Source organism: Microtus oregoni, unplaced genomic scaffold (genome assembly GCF_018167655.1).
Source record: "Microtus oregoni isolate MIOR12 unplaced genomic scaffold, Mior012 000034F_ref0000314, whole genome shotgun sequence".
Classification (NCBI taxonomy): Eukaryota; Metazoa; Chordata; class Mammalia; order Rodentia; family Cricetidae; genus Microtus; species Microtus oregoni.
This window is the reverse complement of record NW_024543093.1, coordinates 1,487,410-1,505,654: the sequence shown is the minus strand read 5'-3', so window position 1 is coordinate 1,505,654 and position 18,245 is coordinate 1,487,410.

The window sequence follows — 18,245 nt, the reverse complement described above, 5'->3', positions numbered from 1 at the left end:
AATCATACAGCTAACACATAGTCCTTTATGATTGCTATCAAGTATGTCAGACTGTGTATAAGTGCACATATTCAACTTCCATCTGGTTGGCAGATTATTACAACACTGTACTAGGGGGTGGAGAATGCATTGCAATGCAACGTACAATGGCTGCAATGTTATAGGCCATAGAAACACAGCTTTGCTGACGTCTCAGGAGATCACTGTGGTGGTACGGTTTACCATGACTTAACTGTTAGGCTTGTATGATTATCCTGAAGCAAACTCAATGACCTTCACCTAACGACAGGAAGGATAGCCCGAAGATGTTATGCTCATGTGATGGGACAGGTGACACTCTAGAAGAGGTAAAACCATAGGAACCGAAAACAAGTTAAGGTTGCTAGGGTGCAAGGCAACTGTTCCAGAGTTTGTCCTGACACTTTCATGACCCCGTGAATTTCTCAAAATTCATGAAAGTGTGTGCAATAAAGGAGAATTTTACTATGCTGAATTGTGTCCTGATTATAAAATGAAAAGAGCGATCATTAGAGAATAGATGTGATCACCCTTGGAAAGTCTGGGCAAATGGGAAGGAACCATAGTCTATTGTCACTCAGTTTCAAGTCACTGTCACTCAAGAACATGCATGTGATCAACTCTTCTGGCCCACACACCCTGAGCAGTCTCCAGGCCTGTCTTCTCCAAAGCTGACCATTAACTAAACAGCCGTCCTCTGAAATGTCCATCAACACCGGGACTATGAGTCTTATCAGAGAAAGCATTTTCAGCCCACATACAATTCAGAGATGGAGAGAGATGGAGAAAGAAAACACAGAACTCACAGTTGATCTCTGCTTGTGTCTCCTTCAGGCAGAAATGAGTCGGGAGAACCTGTTGCACAGGGGGAAGCAGAGGGCACACCCTGGCTTTCTAAATCTGGGCTTTAAGATTAGGAAGGAACTGCCGTCTTCTGAGTCTCTTTCCTGGGAAAGAAGCGATGCGTTGAGTACTCCTGGTAGGCTCTGGTGCTCACAAAGTGTCATGTATCAAGTTGGTATTAATAGGAGCCATTGGCTCAAACTGTCTCAGGGGTACAGCTGAAGTCAAGTGACGACAAGTCTCCAGAGTCTAGCAGTAGAGCAGGGTTCTTGCCAGCTTTAAGAACCTTCCTTGGAGGAAACACCTTGGACAGCTCCCAGATAGCTCTGGTAGTCATCAAAGGAGCTATCTGCCTCTGCTGGGGAAAGGTTCACAATGCCTCTGCTAGGTAGATCAGTAAGTAATAAAAGGGCACACCGTGTTGTTGGGTTCATGTATAGAGCAGGAAGCAAGAATGAGTCTTGGCATTGATTCATACCAATTCTGTGCTGTGTGCTGGGAGCTTTTTACAGGAGCCATTTATATTCTCTCTCAAGAAGGAAAGCAACCTCCACTGGAGTGGCTGAGCTCCAGCCAAACCCAGATGCCCTGAGGCTCCAGCTTCCCTTTACCTTCATCGTGCACTTTATCAATGTACATTGGAAGTCTCTCTCTCTCTCTCTCTCTCTCTCTCTCTCTCTCCCCCCCCCCCCCCCCTCAGAAAGTCTGTATACATTTTTGCACTTGGATGGTCCTTCCAGGTTTTAAGTTCTAATTCTGATCACCACACATGCTGTTCAGGGCTACTGAGTTTTCAGCCATAGCTTTCCCAACTCCTATATCTTCAGCTTACTCGTGTATGCTCCATGGTGACTTTCTGTCTCGCGATGCTGCCCCCTCCCCCATCTAGAAATATGGGCATTATCCTCACAGTCTCTTCTGTCATTCTTCAAGTGCATTCTAGTATCCCAGCATACCCTCCCCCTAGGTCCCAGCTGTCACATGTCACCGTAACCCCAAGCTCTGGATCTCCTCCCTGTCTGAGCATCCCAGCCCTCCTCTAGTCAGAAATAGGGCTTTTCCAATATCTCCAAAGAGATAACATTTTAATGTGATCTAATCTAGCTGGTTTTTGAGGCAAGGTCTCCTGAAGCCCAAGATGGTCTTAAGCTCCTTATGTAGTTAAGCATCACCTTGAACTCCTGATCCTCCCACTCTATCCCCACAGGTAAGGGTCACAGGTTTGTGCTGCCACCCTGACTGGCCGGCTGATCCTGATCAACTGCTCTCTCTTGTTGAAATTTCATCAACAGTCCCCATATGGAGGTTTTTGCTGTCATTGTACCACACCAGGAGAATCGGATTCTTGGCAAACACAAATCACCAATCCCTTGTTCATTGCGGCTTCCTCAGTCTGGCCCTTTGGGGCACGGGGGAGGGGATGGGGTACAGAATCTATCTGGCACAACTTTCTGCACCCTGAGCCTCTGTAACTAAAATATTCTTCCCTGTATTGGGTATACCCTGCTTCTCTACCTCTTCCTACAGGATCCCCAGTTTCTAGAGAGCTCGGCAACACCTTTCCTTTCTCGGGAGTTTCTTGTCTTTGTGTAATCTCCCCATGCTCAGCATCCGTCTGTCCCTCGATCCAAATGTCCCCCTGCCATATCTTACAATTGACTGGAATCTGGGCTTCTTATAATCGCTGACCCTGCTTTCCTCCCCTGAGCACTTGGCAGTGGGTCCTAGCAGGACAGACACACAGCAAACACTTCTTTACAAAACAGTCTCTCCCAGCTTGCTGATATTAAGTCTGATATTAAGGACTCTTTGCAGATGAGCATGTAACATGCATAGAGGAAGATCTATAAATCCAATGTATATGGCCTGATTGATCGGCACAAAGTAAATGCACACAGGTCATTGGTTCTTGACTCTCCTGACCCCAACAGGTAGGACCTGTAGCCAATTCCCTGGAAAAACAGAGTTCCCTCTCTTATAGAACAAACCACAGATTGGTCTCACAGCTGAGCTTTGTCTAGAGCAGTGGCTCTCAACCTTCCTAATGCTGTAACCCTTTAATATAGTTCCTCATGTTGTAGTGACCCCCACCCATAAAACCATTTTGTACCCCCAACCATAAAACCATTTTTTTGTTGCTACTGCAATTTTGCTACTGTTATAAATTGTAATATAAATATCTGTGCTTTCTGATGGTCTTAGTCAGCCACCAAGAAAGGGTCATGTGACCCTCGAGGGGTTGCGCCCCACATGTTGAGAGCCACTGGTCTTGATGATAATAGAGTGTGCCCTTGGTGCTTTTTGTTCTCACTGTTCTTCTGAGAGGTTCAGCATGTCTTGGGGAGCAGTAATTTTGTTATTCTCTTCTCAACTTGCATGAGTTTTTATACCAGAAATGAGGCGACATTCCTTGCTTTCATGGGTACTCAGGTCCTAAGCTCTCGGGGTCCTTGTTCTTCCGTGGCCTTCCTTGTGACATTTGCAAAAGCAAATTGCCCCATTCTGGCCTCTGCTCTTGCCTCTGACGGGTGTGCCATGAGTGATTTCTTAGGTCTCTCTCTCTCTCTCTCTCTCTCTCTCTCTCTCTCTCTCTTTCTCTCTCTCAGCCATCCTTCCCTTTAGCTCTGTAAGCCTAATGCCGGCACAGCTCCCCTCCCCACGGAGATGACTTCAGGCCAGGGGAATGCCAGGCTGGAGGCCGGATTTGATTAAGGGGGAAAGAGGAGTCTTATGAGGCCACAGGGCAGGCGTGCCACCACACTGACCCCACAGAGGCGGGTGATAATGGGGTGGGGGACCGGTGCTGGGTCTGATGTTACCCCTACAAACCTGATTACAGGGCCTCTGGCTGCAGCTTGCCTACGCTTCTCAGAAAGAAAGCAGGCTTTCTTGCCCCAGGCTGGTCCCTGAACAGGCAGGTTTAAATTGAATCAGCCCCTGGTTCCTGGTACAGAGTGGGCCATTCACTGGCCTTACGTTCCACACACAAGACAGGCCCCGACCATGTGGTCATGTGGGTAAATTGAGAGGACTTGTGGCGGGCGGCCAGGGCTCACAGCATGTTGCACAGGCCAGACGAGAAGGCGGGCTTCAAAGCCAGTCAAAGCCTGGCTGGGGGGACAATGCTGGGTTTGGGGTCCACTATAGTTGATGAAAGAAAGGAGGAAGGAAGGGACGAAGGGAGGAAGGTAGAAAGGAAGGAAGGAAGGAAGGAAGGAAGGAAAAAAGGAAGAAAGGAAGACAAGATTCAGAAGTTGTGTGTGTCACTTAGTGGTGGAGGAAGCTTTCAGAATGGCCCCCCACCCTGTGTCAGCCTCGTGTGTGTGTGTGTGTGTGTGTGAGAGAGAGAGAGAGAGAGAGAGAGAGAGAGAGAGAGAGAGAGAGAGAGATGGCAATTGTTGCTCTCATCTTGACTGCCCCTTGGTAGAGAATATGGTTTTTAGCCAGACCTGGCGGTACAGGCCTTTGATCCCAGGGACTCTGGAGACAGAGGTGGGAGTTCAAGTTCAAGGCCTCCCTTGGCTAGAGAGTATGAAATTGACGTAAGACAGGGACCAAATCCCAAGACGCAGTGGTTCTGAGTAGGCATAGACGGTAATCTGAAGCTTCTCTGATCTATATTTGAAAAAGGCCCTACCTCTTTCAACCATGATATCAATACCCAGGCAGAACATAAGCTACACCCTCTCCTATTTCCGAAGCCTAGGTGGGAGTCACCCTGCCATCTAGGCAGCATATGTGCTGGCCCAAGTCCAAAAGGATGCCTACCCCAGTGACATCATCCTAGAGAGAAGAAGCAGGATGTGTGGGACCATGGGTGGAGGCGCTAGCCCTCAGAGAGGCTATCATCTGCACAAGAAGACTGGAATTTGAATCTGAGGTCGAACTATAGCAGCCCACTTACACCTCATGTTACAAGATGGGGAACCTACAGCCAGAGACGGGCAGTGACTCCCCAGACCTGCTGTGAGGTGCCGTGTTAAATCTTGATGCCAGCTCTGGCTGCTCTGGCCCCAATTTAGTGTGGTAAATGCCATAAGGCAAGGACCCACTCATTGAACAGGCAGCATGCGAGGGGCATTTAAGTAGAAACATTTGAAGTCCCAGTAGAAACGCAAAATTGTACACTTAGGGTTTTCTGTTTGTTTGACATTTTGGTAGTACTAGAGATTAGATTTAGTGCCTTGTGCATGCTAGGCAAGCTCTCTGCCACCTAGCTGCTTTCTTACCGAGTTGTCCAGTCCAGGCTGGAGCCTGGGCAGATTCTGAACCTGCCATCCTCCTCTCGGTTGCTAGTTGGATAGGTCTTGCTGGGCTTAGAGGTTTTTATTACAAGGCTTCACTCGGAGCTTTTAATCAGCTGAGGGACCTCTTGCACGTAGCACTGCATCTAGGTGCCTGTTCCGTGAACCTCCAGGTCTTAGCACCTCAGCTGGAAAAGATGGGGGAAGGGGTCCTGCCAAGGAGCACCCTGGAGCATCACCTAGGCGCACTGCCTCTCTGCTCCTGTTTCCATGGAAACACCTCAGGACCCATTGATCAGCTCTCGTTCGAGGCTTTCATTAGCTTGAGTGTTGGAATAAGTTTTGATTCAGACATGACACTTTTGAACGCAGTGAAAAACTCGTTTTTGTATAAAAGCCCATTATGTGGAACAGGCACGCAGGTTGATGGCCAATTTAGTTAATAGAGCTTTGCAGCTGACACTGAATTAAATCTGCAGGAAGCAGCTTCAGTCTGCCCCGCAGGAGTCACATGCAAATCTTGCAGCAGGCTGGAGATGCAGAGGGAAGGTTGCCATCTGGGCCTTCCCTGTCCATCCCTGCCACCCCCTTGTCCCAAGACCACAATGGGCAGGTGCTGTCTGGTCAGGGTCTCTGGGTCTCTAGGATGAAGTCTAAGGTCTCTGAAAGAGAACGAACATTTTTCCCAGGAAGGTCAGTTTCTCCTCTCCTATCCCCCTCCCCCTACTCATTCTCCTTCAGCCACTGCTTCTGGTCTTTGAGGATGCCACACCATGATCTTCTGTCTTCCTGTATTTACATGAAAGAGCGCCACCCCTCAACCTGTTTATCCTGTAAAAACCCTTTAACCTTAAAGGATGTGACTCCAGGACACTTCCCTTGTGATCTTCCCACGATCCCTCTTTAAGCCTTCTCAGTCAGGCAGTGGTGGTGTATGCCTTTAATCCCAGCACTTGGAAGGCAGAGGCAGGTGGATCTCTGTGAGTTCGAGACCAGCCTGGTCTACAAGAGCTAGTTCCAGGACAGGCTCCAAAACCACAGAGAAACCCTGTCTCAAAAAACCAAAAACAAAAAAACAAAAAACAACAACAACAAAAAAAAAAGCCTTCCTTACCCCCTTCACATTTCTGTATTAAAATGCATTTCATATGATGCGAAATATACTGTACATATATCAACCTCGTTAGTTTTCACTGTCTCAAGACATTGCTAATTCTCTTTGAAACTACCCCTTTCTCTGTAAATTCAGAATACTAATACCTGCTGAGAAACCGGAAGGGTGCAAAGAAAAGGGCTGCTTCTCGGCAGCATGGTAGAAGGTCCCACAACTTTTCAGAAATGACTTCTTTTTCTGTCCTGTACAACACAAGTCATAAGAACACAGTCACCTCTTGGCACCCCCAGGAAATTAGTTCAAGGGTCCTGCACATACCAAAATCCAAAGGTGTTTAAGCCTCTTATTAAAATAGTCTGGCATTTGCATTTATCCCATGCATATCCTCTAGACATCCTACAAACTATCTCTCAATTAAAGTACAGCCTCCAGCCTCCTTCCAGTTTCCCATCATGCTCCCCGTTGGCTCCCTGTCAGAGGGTGCCAGTTAGTTGGTGCCTAATCCAAGCCCTTAACCAGAAGCTGATTCCGTAGTACATTTGGAGCTGAGAGATTACATGATTAAAACTTAGCAGCCAGACACAGACCTTTTCTGCTGGGGGCTGGAAAGGTTAGGCAAGGCTCACCTCAGAAGAGGAACTATTAATAGCTTTCTGCATAGACAATGTGGAAAATGTGAGGGAGAGAAGAGGAAGAAAATCACTTGGCAGTTTTCCTCCCCCACATGGCCTCTGTTAACATCTTGTGTATGGTCTGCACACATCTTGCAATGGATCATCTTGAACTATGGCTTTGGTTCCACATAGTTTTACATCCTATTATATATGTCCATGCATATATATTTGCACATCACATCACAGAACAAATGGTGTCCCCTCCTCCACAAATGGCTATTGTAGGATAATATTTTAATTCAGCAAAGATGTGCTACATTTGTTTACATTGCAGAATATTACTTGAACTGTGTAAAGATGTGTTACTTTTGTTTACACTGCATTTGTTTAAAGATGTAAGGATGTGTGTTTAATTATGAAAAGATGTGTTGCATCTGTTTCACTTTGCCTGCCTAAGGCACCTGATTGGGCTAACAAAGAGATGAAAAGTCAATAGCTAGGCAGGAGAAAGGATAGGCAGGGCTGGTGGGCGGAGAGAATAAATAGGAGGAGAAATCTAGGCTTAAGAGAGAAGAGAAAGAAGAATGAGAGAATAAAGAGAGAACGAGAAACACCAGCCAGCCAGACATAGAGAAGCAGTGAAAGTAAGATATTCAGAAATGCAAAAGGTAATGAGCCCCAAAGCAAAAGGTAGATAAAGAGAAACAGATTAATTTAACTAAAACAGCTAGCCAGAGATGAGCCTAAGCTAGGCTGAGCATTCAAAACTAATAATAAATCTCCATGTCATCATTTGGGAGCTGGTTGTTGGTGGCCAAAAGGAAAAAAACCTGATACAAATGACATTGGCTTCCTGAAATCCCTAGTAAATATGAGTGGGACTTCTTTTGTAAATGGAGTTGTTGAAGACGGCCAAACTAGGAATCAGTTATCACAGAGAATTCTGACTTGACATAACTGATGTCGTTATAAAAGGACAGACAGAATGCCATGTGGAGATTGAATCCGACTGCCAAGTGTCCTCATTAGGGTATCTATTGCTGTGTGAGACACCATGACCACAGCAATGTATTTTTATAAAGGAAAACATTTAATTGGAGAGGCTTATAGTTTAGAGGCTTAGTCCATTATCATCATGGCATGATATGCAACATGCAGACAGATATGGTGCTGGAGAAGGAGCTGAGAATCCTACATCGTGGTCCACAGGCAACAGGAAGTAAACTGAATGACACACTGAATGAAGCTTGAGCAAAGGTGATATCAAAGGAGACCATAGTGGCACATTTCCTCCAACAAGGCCACACCTCCTAGTATAATGCCACTCCCTGTGAGCTTATGGGGGTCAGTTACATTTAAACCACCAATCCAAGAAATACCAGGAATTGCCACTAGCTATCAGCAGATCAGAATGTGTGCTGGAGCAGATTCTCCTTCACAGCTCTTCCCTTCTGTAGAAGGAACAGCAGGCTGAGCTCCTGCCTCCCGACTCCCGGCTGCCTAGCTAGCTTATGCCCTGACTGTTCTGTCTTCCCCACCTACCTATGTTCTGACCTATCAGGCCAAGCAGTTTTCTTTATTAATTAACCAATGAAAGCAACAGATAGATAGAAGACCCACCTACATCACCCTCCTCTGCCCCAAGACTCTAGTCCTGCTGGCATCCTAATGTCGTACCTCCAGAACTTCAAACTAGGAACAGAGGCTTTCTGTTGGGAGCTATGGACCCACAGACCCTGAATTTCCTGTAAACAACTTGCTTGTAGCTTCTCTGAGCAAATCAACTTGTTTTCCTGTGTTTGCAGCTGCTCTGAGCAGGAGACCCTCAGGAGTGTCTGATGGCAGGGGAGTAGTTACTGCTGGAAATGCAGCTGAAAGATCCTGAGAGCTGGGGTGTAGTCAGAGCACTATATAAGCTACCCCAGAACACAATAAAGTGGGCATTCTTGGCATTCTTGTTTCAAGGATGACCCATGTCCCCACGTCTCTGTCTCCATCTGTCTGTATGTCTTTGTGTGTTTAAATCTCCAGGCCCCTTTCCCGGCTCCCATGCTGTCCCATAGAGCAGGCTCTACAGGACCATAGTAGACGTGGTACAGGCAGACTATATGGCTTTCAGTTGTTTTAGCTTCACAAATGAGGAGAAAACAGGAAAAGGGGTAAGCATGTTTTTGTGTTATTATAAATTCTTCTTCATTTGGTGGACAACTATCAGTTACCCTATCTGGGATACCTTTTAGCGATGGTAAATAACATTATAATTCATCACTTCCACCATCTTGGGCAATTTCCTCCAAATAGATTTTGTGATTTTTAAATTACTGGGCTAAAGACTAGAGAGGTTTTTTTTTTTTTTTTTAAGCTTCTAATGAAACTTCAACTGGTTATAAAGTTAACCTGTGCTTTTTGTAGATACTAACCAAAATAAAGGGTCAGACAAATGTAATGTCTCAAATTCCACACCATGAATCACACTCACCAGAGATGTCCTGCATAATGGTAACTCATCATAGGCTTCATGATGACGTTTTTTTACAGACAGGTAAGATAATGTAATGGATTGCCATCATATTTGGGCCCCACATTGTTATCCTCTCTTGTCCTTTAACCTTCTTCTTTCCAGTGAGCCCTCCTTCTATTTGTGTGTGTGTGCTTTCCAAATAACTTCCTCAAGGTTGTTTACAGGAACATTTGTACTGTTGTGGTTTGAATAAGAAAGGTCCCCATAGGCTCACATAGGTGAATGCTTGGTCATCAGAGAGTAGTACTACCAGAAAGGGATGAGGAGGTGTGGCCTTGTTGCAGTAGCTTTGAGGAGATGTGTCACTAGGGGCGGACTTTGAGGTTTCAAAACCCCAAGCCAAGCCCAGTGTCATTCTCTCTTCTTTATGCCTGCGGATCTGGATGTCGAACTCTCAGTTACTTCTCCAGCACTAGGTCTGCCTGCATATCACCATGCTCCCCACTATGATGACCATGAACTAACCCTCTGAAATTGCAAGCAAGCCCCCAATTAAAGGCTTCCTGTTATAAGAATTGTGGGATCATGGTGTCTCTTCACTGCAATAGGACAGTGACTAAGAAGTTTTAACACCAAAGAAAACGTCCTTTCCTGCCCATGTGTAAATCATCAGGAGTGAAGGGGCCTGAAGAGGCCCTCCCCCTTCAAACATAGGCCCACTCTTGTACAAGTATCATTGGAGGTAATCACAGCTGATATGAGATCAGGAGGGCCACGGGCATATATACCCAGAAGTTAGCAGTCCACACCACTGTCCCTCCATTCCTTCAGCTAATATGCTCCTTCTATCCCTTCCTTGGTTGATGCTTTCTAAGTCTTAGAGGGAACATTATAGATGTCCCTCTAATGGCTGAACATACCAACGTACTTTGACCAGTTGTGGGTCTCTGAAAGTCCTCTGACCAGAGCTGGCAACTGCACTAATTAATATGCATAATCATGGCTATTTTGAGGCACGATTGACAGGCATATCATGTCTGCTTCCCTGCTCAGGCCTATGCTGTCCTCAGCCATGAGATTTTTTTTTTAATGATTTCTCTTATTTTTGAGGTTATGATATAATTACATAATTTTCCCCTTCAATTTCGTCCCTCTAAGCCCTCCCATATATTTCCTTGCTCTCTTTCAAATTCCTGCCCTCTATTTTATTCATTATAGTTATATTCATATATAGGTATATATTTAGATATGTATTCCTAAGTTTATAGATACAACCTGCTCTGTCTGTACAATGTTACTTGTATGTATGCATTCAGGACTGACTGTTTGATGTTGGATAACCAGCTAGCTTGCTCGTCCCTGAGGAAGACTTGGCATTCCTTAGTCGCCCACGGTTCTTTGCGTGGAAATGAGGCCTCACGTCTTTCCCCCACCTACTTTACCATGCCTAGTGTTCAGCTCACACTTAGGCATTCATGTTGGGGAGACTTTGTGCGTGTAGCTCCTGACACTACCAGGAAATATGATCTCACATTGATCCTCTGACTCTTGCAAACTTTCCATCCCCTCTTCTGGAATGTTCCCTCAGCCTTCAATGCAGAATTGTGGATGTGGGATGTGGATGTATTCAGGGGGACTAAGCTTCAAAACTAAGGTTTGGTTGATTGTGGTTTTCTGTAATGGTTTCCATCTGTTGCCAAGAGAAGTTTGTTTGATGAGGGTGAGAACTAGACTTATCTGGGAGTAAAATGGCAAACATTTAGAGTGTAAAGTGGTGGTTGTAGGGTCTCCTAAGATCCGTGACTTCACCAACCACAAAGAATCTGTGAGATTTCCAGTACCAGGTATGATTTCCCTTTTACTGGGCAGGCCTTAAGTACAATTAGAGAGCCGTTGGTAGTACTATCATTGGTTGCTGTCCTTTTTTGGAAGTTTCCATGGTGCCTTTTGGTACCAAGAAGGCTAGTCCTCAGTGAAGAAGCTTCAGGGCAGTTCCAGCTCAGACACCTCTGGACTCTGTGTCTCAGTTGCTTGGAGCAGCTACCTAGGCTACAGAGATTAGACAGGCTTTCCTTTGAAAATTTTTCTCCCAAGGTGGAGTTATGTCCTCTTCTTGCTATGTCCCTTTCAGCCCTCGAACCACCCAGGTAGAGGAACATCATAGCTGCGAGCACTGACCTTCCTCTTTGTTCAGAAATGGAGCAATCTGAGTCACAGAAACTTGAAAAGTAGCCAAACAAATCCTAGTGGAAGAAGGGTACAACAGGAAATCCCCTCTTCCATCTGCCAGCAGGTCTGGCCAGTCAGTGTATCCCTAAGGTACAATGGCAGGCACTATTTTCCAACATGACTGTTGACAGGAATCATTGGGAACCCTGTCTCCATTCTAAATCCAACTCAGACCTGGACAATCAGACTCTCCAGAAGGGTCCAGAATTTCCAAGGGATGGACCTAGAAATGTTGACTAGTATCTTTGGATGGTTCTTAATGCCAAGCCAGGTCCGAAATTAGGCATTAGAAAGGTGAGGGGTTGCTGGGCAGTGGTGGTGCATGCCTCTAATTCCAGCATTCAGGAGGCAGAGTGAATTCGAGGCCAGGGTGGTCTACAAGAGCTAGTTCCAGGACAGGCTCCAAAGCTACAAAGAAACCCTGTCTCAGGGGGAAAAAAGGTGAGGAGTCACCCAGCATGGCAGAGCATACCTTTAATGACAAACTCAGGAGGTAGAGGGAGATGGATCTCTGTGTGTTTGGGGTCAGTCTAGTCTACATATTGAGTTGCAACAAGAGTTGCACAGGGAGAGCCTGTCTCAAATAACAACAACAACAAAACATGAAGTGGAGGAAGCATCCAGTGGTTTATGCACAATTGGAAAGCTGTTTTGAAATGCAGTCCCCCTTTCCTTTATAACCTAGTACTAAGAAAGCAGGGTAATTCATGCAAGACACCAACAGGAGAAAATGCTGGATCACCCGGAGAGCAGAATCTGCCACTGTGGACTCTGGGGTAGGTTTCAGAAGGGATCAGAATTTCACCATCAATCCCGGAGATAGGATGAAATTGAGGAAAGGAATAAAAACCATCGAGGTGGAAAGGTGTCCTCAGGTGTTCATGCCTGAGTAGAGCAAAGGCAACAAGTTCGGAAGCAGGATGTAGATATTCAGCAAACACTTTCACAGTCTCAGTCTCCCTGTGTACAAGGTGTGGAGATAAGCAGGGGCAGCTGTGTCCTCCAGGTAGAGAAAGGCAGGTGATAGATTGCAACAGAATACGATAAGCACTCCGATAGAAGACAGCACAGACTTTGGAAGCTCTCCCTGTCTCCAGCAGTCTAGAGACTTCAGAGAGATGGCCTGGAAGCAGACTTCAGGACTCAGGGTGGGCAAGGGCTGGGAGGTGGTGGAGAATGGAGTAAGGTTGTAGGGAACTGCAGTCAACTCAGGAGACCAGGGACACAGACTGTGCTTGGTGTGTGGACCAAGGGCAAGTGGCTTGCACCAGGAAGCACTTTTAGTCTTTGCGCTGAGGGAAACTAGAACAAGAAAGGGGTAGGATTTACATTCTGAAGAGACTGCACTGACTCCCAGGGGTAGACTGGATTAAGAGGAGCCACCCCTGAGAATAGAAACATCAAATAGGCGGTTGTCATGAAGTCCAGACTTGAGCTCAGAATATGGAAATGACAGGATAGTAGATGGGAAAAAGGAGGTCCGATGTGGGTAGCCTGGGCTATGAGCTTGGAATGTTTCTTGACAATTGCTCCATCTGTGTGAGTTCCATCTATAGGGCTCCTGGATGTTTCTAGATGGCAATGCCTGGGATCTAACTAACGCTGTGACCCTTTAATACACTTTCTCATGGTGTGGTGACCCCCAACCATGAAATGATTTTGGTTGCTACTTCATAACTGTCACTTTGCTACTCTTATGAATCATAATGTAAATATATCTGGTTATTTCCGATGGTCTTAGGCAACCCCTGCGAAAGGGGCATTTAAACCCAGGAGTGGAAACCCACAGGTTGAGAACCTCTGCTCTAGCGCCTTGTTCATTCTTTCATACTTATTGGGAAGATAAGTTACTGCACCAGGCCCACGAGACTTTGCATCTGGCATATGCTAAAAATGGAAACCGGCGTTTGTTGACTTTTGTCTTAGACGCTTAACACTTTCTTACCCTTCAAAACAACTACATAAAGGTCTGTTGCCATGAAACACAGAGAACTGATCCAGGGAGGCTAAAAGAGTTGCCCAAGGTTGATAGAAATACAACCATTTTTCTTTTGTATATTGATCTTGTATGCTGCATCCTTGTAAGAATCAGTTGTTAATTGTAGGTGCTTTGTTTATGTGGGTGTTGGGGCATTGGTGGTCAAATGCGTGGGTGCACGTGTGTGGGGGGAAACCAGAGGTGAGACTTGGGTGTCAATCATCAAGAGCTATCATCCATCCTGTTTTTTTCATACAGGGTCTTTCACTGGGACCTGGGGTTTGGTCATTTTGACTCAACTCCCTGGCCACTGAGCCCCAGAGTTAATCCTGTGTCCCTCTTCTTGGTGGATACCACCTTCCTGGCTTGTGGGCACTGAGGGTCAAGCTCAGGTCCTCAAGCCTGTGTCATGATCACTTTCCTAACCGAGCCATCCCCCTGTAGTAACGTAAAAAAGAATTCACTGGCTTTTCTACATAAGTGGTTGTTTCAGTGACTTATCATGGTGCTGTGATAAAATTCCTGAGAAAAGCAACTTAAGGAAGAAAGGGTTTACTCTGGCGCGTGGCTTTTAGCAAGTGCCCCCAAGTTTCCTTCCCACACCGATTCCTAATCCCATCAAGCTGACAAGTTTTACCATCACAACGATCAAGCAGTCTACAATTAAGAAAGTGTCCTCTTTTTTTTCCTTTATTTTCAGACGCATTTTTTTCCCTTGCCACATTTGCTATGGACTACCACATACAGCATTATAACTCTCAACAGAAGTGGAAGGATGCACACCATTGTCAATGTTGTGAGTTCAGGGGAGGGCATATAGTCCCTCATCACAATTAAGTTGTTATCTCCCGGTGCTTCTAGGTTCCCTTCATTGGGCTGAAGAAACTCTCCTCTGCACCTGGTTCACTGAGCATACAATTAGAAATGGCAGATGTAAGATTTGAACTCAGTCTCTCAGTCTCCAAAGCCTGGGTATCGACTCTTCTAGCACTAAAAGTGAGCCCTCTTCCTTTATTTATTGACAGCTCATTTTACAAAGAGCCACTCCCCCACCCGAGACTATATGTATTTTTCTTTTAACTAGGCAAGGGGAAGGAACAGATTTCTCGAAGGCTGTTTCACCAGAGGCTTGACGAATGCTCTGCCTTGCTCTACTGTGCAGGCTCTCATTTCTCATCAGCTAGACTCTTCATTAATTTCATGTAAGTGGTGTAATTAAAGTAACTGTTAATTGGTGTATTGCTAAGGTGCCATTATGGTATGTGACAAGCCTTAATTAGCATGTGGTCTGGCACTGAATGTTCTCAACGAATCACTCGGAAATAGAGATTCTCTCAAGAGCAGCACTTCACAGTAACGGAAAGGTAGCGCAGGAGTTTAAAGGCAAGAGACAAAAGGAGAACAATGTCTCTAGCGTGCTTTTTTATGGTGGTGGAATTCTGCAGCACCTTCAGAGAAAGATGGACAGGCCTGGAGAGTCTGTGCTCATCTCTACACAATGAATGACGTACTGGGTAAAGATGGCATCTCCTATTATCTCAGGGTACACGCGCATCTCCAGTCCAGGTGCCTGTTCTATAAACTGAATGACCTTCAACGGTGCAGAGACCTTCCTACCTCTTCTGCCTGGAATGCCTTAGGAGACTGCTGCCTTTGTGGAGATCCAGGAGTCAACTGTTTTACTGTTGTCTTTTTTTCCCTCCCAGTCTTGATTCAACCCATGTACTGTACCTGGTAGGCAAGTGCTCTCCCACTAAGCTATATCCCCAGCCATTGCTTGATTTTTTATTTTGTGATAGGGTCTTGTTAAGTTGCGCAGGCTAACTGGCCTTGAGCTCATGCTCTGAACTTTCCATCCTCCTGCTTCCGCTACCTGAGCAGCTAAGATCATGGGCCTACTCCAACAGACCTAGAGGTCATTCTTTTTCTATGTCACCGCAGTGTGATTGTTTCTGTCACTAAAATCCTTCTTTATAAATTAATTAACAAGGTGCTCTATGTGTCTAAGCATTTGAGGAGTTGGAAAAGCAGTGTGGTCTTGCTTTGTCTTTGAGAAGCCTGAGGGGGGTGCTGAGCCCAGCATCCGCTCGGAAGCTGTGCTTGGTTGCACCAGGTGTTACCATATGCAACAGTCACCAACTTGTGCCGTCACTGCACCCACAGATGCTGCAGTCCTTGAGGGGTTTCTCTCCAAAACCTGGGACAACATTTTGCCATGCTAATCACCAGGCTGATGATACAAATCACCATTTTCAACGATGACATTCGAATGACTGACGGCGTGGAATGCGGTATGAAGAATATTGCTTCAGAAATCCACTCCTCAGCTGTGTGTGTCTAGACCAATCAGCTTTGTCTTTTGGAGCCTATTTTTCTCCCTTTCAAAATGGGAGTGCGACTAAGTCACTCTTTTTAGATTAGTGCATGGCTTCGTTTAGCTGGAGTTTGGACGATGAACTGCCTGGCCTTCTTCTTCTCTCCGCCCATGTCTTTCAGATAGCGCCTCTCCGGTACCCTGGAATTACTAACTGCCAGGCGGGTTACAATCCCTAGACTCAGTGACCCGACAAGGCGGTTTACAGTGTGACATGTGAAAGGCCATGGGTTCAGTCCCCAACATCAAAGCAAATGCCATCCAAATTCATTAGTAATGTGTTATTTTCTTATTAGGTTATCTACTTTTATTTCTTTAGATACTAGTTTAAAATTTTCCTTGACATCACTTGAGATAACCACACAATTATCAATTCCTCTATTCTAAGATTATTCTAAGTGAATCCTGGGTTCACTTCCAGGATTCAGGTAACTGTTAAGAGCTAACAGCTTTGTTGCTCAGGAAGGAAAATCTTTTTTTTTTAATATTTATTTATTTGTTATGTATACAATAGTCTAGGTATGCCTGCAGGCCCAAAGAGGGCACCAGACCTTATTACAGATGGTTGTGAGCCACCATGCAGTTGCTGGGAATTGAACTCAGGACCTTTGGGAGAGCAGGCAATGCTCTTAACCGCTGAGCCATCTCTCCAGCCCCAGGAAGGAAAATCTTTAAGACAAAACTTCACCCAGCTTCCTATGAATCTCTGTGGAATAGAGACGTGCAGTGAACACTAATGTAATCATTTTAGCCAACTCAGACCAGGTGAGTGAGCCAGTATTTTCCCTGGGCGAGCATCATGCTGCTGTTTCTACCACGATGCCAGCTTTTTTCTAGTTTACAAAGTTTTGAAGGATTTTTCTTTTACTATTTTAAATTATGTGTATGTTTGAAAACAGGGGTATGTACACTCTAGTACAGGTACCCATAATACCTCCAGAGCTGTTGGATCCTCTAGAGTTGTGGGCGGGGCTGAGCCATATGATGGGAGTGCTAAGGACCAAGTGCTGGTCCCCTGGACGAACAGCAAGCACTCCTCACTACCAAGCCATTTCTCCAGTTCCTGCAAAGTTTCCATCTTAATTTTAAAAAGCCCTGGGTTAGTGCCGAGCATGGTAGTTGGTGTGCATTTATGATATTAAGAGATGCATGCCTGGTTTATAAAATAACTTGGTTTACAAATATAATTCTCCTACTGAATAGTAAAACTGTAACCAGTGGCCAGAAATCATGTTTCCATAGAAGAGCATTTGAAACACCTGGGAAGTGAAAGACAACTGAAAATTAGAGACATCCTTTCCAAGGAGGATGTGACCTAGAAGATTCTTTCTTCTACTGAGGACCACAGCAAATCAGTTGCATAATACAGAAGCAATGATAGAAGTCCCAACTGGACTGTCATCATCCTAAAAGGCCCAGGGGTACATAGAATATCTATAGTCAAAGCAACAGGAATGAAGGGTGTTTTGATTCATGTTTGGATAGAGCCCATGTAGTGGCTGGCTTACTGTTTGTTTTTGTTTGAGACTGGGTAGACCAGGTTGCCCTCAATTATTTCCAAGGATGACCCCCTTGAACTCCTGATCGCCCTCCTCCCCGTCTCCATTTCTTCAGTGCTCAGATTACAGGTGTGCGCCACCACACAGATTCTTAAGTGCTGATGATCAAACCTAGAGCTTTATGCATGCTAGGCAAGCACTCTGCCAACTGAGCCGCACCCCCAGCCTCCACTGGGTCTCTAAATATTAATCGAAGAGCCTTTGCAAGTAGAATTTTGAGAGCACTCCACAGGAAGCACATGCCATCGACACTGGAAAGCTGATGGCTAAAATAAAATAAAATAAAATGATGAAAAGGCTATGTTCAAAGATAGTACTGCCAGGCTGCACACCTTAGCAAAGCACCAGGCACACCCTGAACTCCAGGGGGCGGTGTTGGTACAGCCATCAGCCTTGCAAAGGCAGCAAGTGTGATCTGGATTGGGATTTTACCTAGCTCATGTTTTGAGGGGAAAGCAGTACAGATCTGTACCAGATCAGAGCTAATTCGCATTTCACAGCTAGATGTATGTGTCTAGAACCATTTCACAGTTAGGACTATGTGTCATTTTAAGTGTATAGGTGAACACACAGATACATGCCATGAACTGTCAGCAAACCTGTACATGACGCAGTCTGTGAATTAAACCAAATCATGAAGTGCCCACTTAAACCAGCCCTATGGATGCCTCCAGGACAACAGAACTGGTTAGATGGGGCAGGTGGAGTTCCTGGGTGAGAGTCTTAACTGAGTGATAAAATCACGCGTAGCTCAGCTGAGGTTCACTCTGGAGCCTTCAAGGAAACAATGACAGTATCTTCTATGTAATTT